Source organism: Urocitellus parryii, chromosome 8 (assembly GCF_045843805.1).
Source record: "Urocitellus parryii isolate mUroPar1 chromosome 8, mUroPar1.hap1, whole genome shotgun sequence".
Classification (NCBI taxonomy): Eukaryota; Metazoa; Chordata; class Mammalia; order Rodentia; family Sciuridae; genus Urocitellus; species Urocitellus parryii.
In genome coordinates this window covers 77,709,102-77,714,359 of record NC_135538.1, presented here as the reverse complement: position 1 = coordinate 77,714,359, position 5,258 = coordinate 77,709,102, and positions in this window count along the sequence as shown.

The window sequence follows — 5,258 nt, the reverse complement described above, 5'->3', positions numbered from 1 at the left end:
CAGATTCTCCTTATTTGTGTATGTTTTCAAAATGTTCAGTAATTACAAATTTGTTTTTGTTTAGCCTTTTGAAAGGTGGCCTAGAGCTAAAAAATTAAGAGATGAACCTACCACAAATTGAAGAAAGAGTTGTGACAATTTATATTGTCTTTGGAACTTTGTTGTAATTGATTGCAATAGTTATAGGACACTTCTACATGAGGAGAATTGATTAGTGACTTTATATGGTTTAAGATGGAACATATAGTAGTAAACACTTTTAAGAAATACCTTTGGAAGTTTGGGTACAGTGGTGTATACCTGTAATCCCAGCAACTTGGGAGGCTGAGGCAAGGGGATTGCTGTTTCAAAGCCAGCCTCAACAACTTAGTGAGGCTCTAAGCAACTTAGAAAGACCCTATCTCAAAATAAAAAATAAAAATAAAAATAAAAAGGGCTGGGGATATTGTTAAGTGACTAAGTACCGTTGGGTTCAATCCTTAATACCAATTAAAAAAAATACTATTGGAAGAAGATTTTTATGTAATTTAAAGCTCATATATGTAAAAACATTGCCTTTTTAAAAAGAACAATTCTATCTTTTCCTGGATTTGACTTTAGAAAATGCTATCTCCTCAATTTTGTTCAATTATTTGAATCATTACTGTGATATTTATAGTGAGATTGAGAATTCCACCCAGATATTTTCCCCCCTTTTTCCATGGAAATAAGATTGTGTTTGAGCCAAACCGCTAAAGTGGACCATATTTGCCAGGCTCCCTAGTGGCTAGGTGACCAAGTTCTTGTTAATGGAACATGAACAGAAGTGTTGTGTCTGGGTCTGGAAGTTAACATTAGGCGATAGTCTCAAGATTCTTTCTGGATGTGGCAGGGATCTAGTTTCTAGCTTTACTTGTGTTCCAGAAGAAGGGGTAGCAATACATTTGCAGGAATCTGAATCCCCGAATGAATATATGTAGCAGGTCCATCCTATTCAACTAAGCTATCACTTCAGATTTGTTACATGAACAAGAAACAAATTTCAAGATTCATTAAGTCACACTATTTTTGGGTCTCTTTTGTTAGAGAAGCTAATCCTTGCATGCAATAAACAACTGTAAGTCCAATTAATCAGTGATGTGTAATGGGCATATTAAAGATTATGTGTAGTTTTAAAATTTCAGAAGTTGGCAGACATTGAAAAAGTTTCTTCTGTAATGGGAGCTACAAACATCAACATATATTTCAATATATATCTATTTTTATACATTTTTTTGTGGGGGGTACTGAGGATTGAACTCAGGGGCACTCAACCACTAAGCCACATCCCCAGCCCTATTTGTATTTTATTTAGAGACAGAGTCTCACTGAGTTGCTTAGTGCCTTGCTTTTGCTAACGCTGGCTTTGAACTTGTGATCCTCCTATCTCAGCCTCCAGAGCTGCTGGGATTACAAGTGTGTGCCACTGTGTCTGGCTTTATACATTTTCAGTATAAAATTTTTTCATTTATTTTCCAGTGTTGAAGAGTGTGTGCAGAATCTTGGAGTTTTATAAATGCGGCATATAATAGTCAAGGTTTTTTTAGAAGCTATTTGCTGATATCTGTTAAAAAAAAAAACATGTATAACATTTGGGTTCTACTTCTTCAAATATGTTTCAGAAATATTTGTATATGTGACAAACATACTTGTAAAAGGACATAAATTAATTTTTTTGTAACAGAAAGAGATATAAACAACTTAAACATCTGTCAATGCAGGAATTCTTACATAGATATAGAAAAATTCATGCTATGAGAACCCCATCAAGAAAAATGAGAGGGCTGGGGATGTGGCTCAAGCAGTAACGAGCTTGCCTGGCATGCGCGGGGTGCTGGGTTCAATCCTCAGCACTACATAAAAGATAAAATAAAGGTGTTGTGTCCACTGAAAACTGAAAAATAAATAAATAAATTCTCTCTCTCTCTCTAAATAAAAAAAAAAGAAAAATGAGAAATGTTTAGACATGGGATGATAATTAGGCTGTAATAATAAAAAAAATATGTTGCAGTATAATGTACCAATTAAGTAAAAATGTGTGTGTGTGTGTGTTTGTGTTTGTGAGTATGTGATCAGAGGAAGAAACCAAGGCTGAGATAAGATGCAATTTGCCTTTGAACTCTTTTATTTTTTGCAGTATCCAACATATAATGAAAACCAGATGTTGACCCAGATATAATGAGTTTCACCTCTTCTATCATCCAGAGTGTAATAAGCTGCATCCACATGAATAAATGCAATTGTGAGATATACAGAGCAAGCACAGGAAGACAAAGCACCAAGGTCATTTCTGGCAGGCAAGGGGGATTTATGGCAGAGATTGAAAAGTGAAGGGGGACTATCACTTTTCAATTCCATATACTTTTATCTTTTCTTTTACTTCTTAAATATGTCCCATGACTCCTTGATTCAGATATAACATAGCATTAAAAACCACAACATATTTAAAGTGTTTGATGAAAATCTATGTACCATAGGAACTTTTTAAGAGTGTCAGATGCTAATGCTGCTGTGGGATTTGTTTTCTCAAAACCATGGGCTTCAAAGAAATTAGTCTTGATCTAAGAGGAAAGCTCTGGGTCAGAAAGAAATTCAAATGCAAATGGAAAATATGACTTGTACTGGAACTCTTTAAGCAATTTTAGGACTTTTCTGTGAGAACACTGTAGCTTTCTTGTTGGTAAATTTGGGAATTATGGAGAAAGCCTTGTGGACTGTGATAATCTAGCTCAAATGTAGTTAACTGTGGCTGGGAGCTTGTTCCAGAGTTGAGGACAACATCAGGTTACTAATCAGGCAAGTCCTCTAACTGTGGCTTTTGAAAAATAAGGCTCCTTGCAAACAGTTGGAATGTTTTGTAATAGGAAACACCATCAACAACCTAATATCCAGCTGTCAGGTTTTCAAAGAACAGATAAATTATATATAATGAATAAATTAATACTCTTTAGGATGAATGATAACGCTTTGAAGCTTTCTTTCTAGGAGCAAAAATTATAGTAACACCTTAGACTATTATTTTAACACATAAGGTTTTTTTTTTTTTTTTTTTTTTTTTTTACTGAACTTTGAGGTGATTTTAAAAATTTTGCCCATGGCGGGTTATAATGTCGACGCTTATTAGACAACAGGATGCCCAATTTTAGAAATTCAAACTCAGTTTTATCAAATCCAATGTTATTTTAAATGTTCTTAACCATGAAGTTAAATAAAACAATATCCAAATCTTCCTTTTCTCATCTAATAATTTTAGGGGTGAGTATGTTAAAACAATTTAAATAAACGAAATTGAAGCTTACACCCAAGAATTATTCCACAGACTACTTTGGAAAATGCCAATGCTTGGCATGAATGATTTTGGACTGTTCTGCTAAAGCATTCAGTTGAGTAGTGACAATCAACCTTCAGTTTGGATTATTCCAGTACTTAAAAGGAAAGTATATTCTTAGAAAAAGTGAGCATGCTATCAGGCCTACAGTCAACAGTTATTCATGGATCTCTACATGGATAAAAGGAAAAAGAATAAGCTGTTTACCTCTCAGTGGGAAAGAGCATTATCAAATATTTATAATACAAAAAGCACTATAAAAATACTATTAAAATGTGTTTGGATTACAAAGTAAGGGCAGAAAACCCCCTCCAAATCAACATTGGCTTAATGGAGGGGTGACATTTAAACAGAGCCTTTAAGGATGTCTAAGATTATCTCCAAATACAGAAAGGAACAGGTGAAATAAAAGCAGTAGTAAGTGCATGTATCAAGCCTTAGATACACAACTGTTGTGGCTAAGAACATGAAAGTATAATAAGGGAGTCTTCTGAAAACTTAAGATTATAGAAAGAATGCAAGTAAATTACTATTCAGCTTTGGACTTTCAAAAATAAGACTTTTCCAACAGACAATAGGTATGAGAGAATAAAGACTCTAAATTGCTTTAATTTTCATTTAACATCAAGGTTTGGGCCAGATGACTAGCATAACTTTTTCTCTTATTGTGTAGAAAATATAAGTCTGACCACTATTTAAGGTTAGCCATGAGAATGGAATTTGGAGGTGAACGACAGAACCTGGAGGAAAGAGGTGAGTATTTTGATGTCTTTAATTATAGAGGGCATTATAATTATGAGAGGATAAAGAGAAACAGAGCTGAGGAAAGAAGTCACCAGAGTTCAGCTGCCACACTCCCCAGTACAGATGCTCAAGGTTGAGCCGATGGAGAGAATGGAACGTGAAGAGTTGGGAAGCTTTTGCTCTGTTCTAGGAGAGAACTTGTAGGCTGCCTTCAGATCAATTGAAGGACACTTTCACACTACAAATAAATGTGACAGAGTGTGATTAGTCAGGAGGTCTGGAAATTCACCTTTCTAAAACATTCTTGACTTTGGTTTAATAAGGACACAGGCAGCTCAGTGGGAATGATAAAGTTAATACAAAGGCAATGAGATGTGCCTTCTAAGCAGGGACCAAGTGGGTAACACAGTCAGATCTCAATGTATAGATGGAGTGGGTCCAGAGATTGCTCAGGGTGAAGATAAGCCAGCATTATCTGGGAAACATTATAAAGTGAGCAGAATACTGTCTAGACAAAGGGCATTGCTAAGGCTGCCATATGGATCTAAATATCTGTTCCTCCCACTCTAAAAGAGCACTGAGAAAGATACCAGTATACATGGCCAACTCTCTTGTTCCTTGCCATTGTCTTTTTTATAGACTTAAGTGGCTATTTGGCAAAGTATTGGTTAATGAAATTTTGTGTGTTTGTGGGAATGTTTGCTTGATGATTTGTGTCTTGATAAGATAAGATAAGGATGTAGTTGGGACCACTCCTGACACTCTCTCTTTGCTTGAATGTAAATATATACCTCAAATATTCTTTTTTTGTTCATGGAGTAAAAAGCATACAGGGGATGTTGAGGGAAAACCAGAAAGCTCTAATTCATATTATAACTGAGTAGGTAAATTAAAAATAACACCTGCTTATATTTATAGGATTTTTTGTCATTCTTAAACAAACTTGTTAGGTCACGGTTAATCATATCTCATAGTTTTTGGCATTTTATTTATCCATTAAAATTGTATTGATCAATTGAAGAACACTTCGATCTGATTATTTTTTTTAGGTTTATTGAGGACTTGTATAAAAGATAGTTGTGTAAGATCTCATATATTTAGATAGCTGAAAGATGGGCTACTAGGTTTATCTAAACCAAAACTATTAGTTTAAAAGCAACTTAACCAA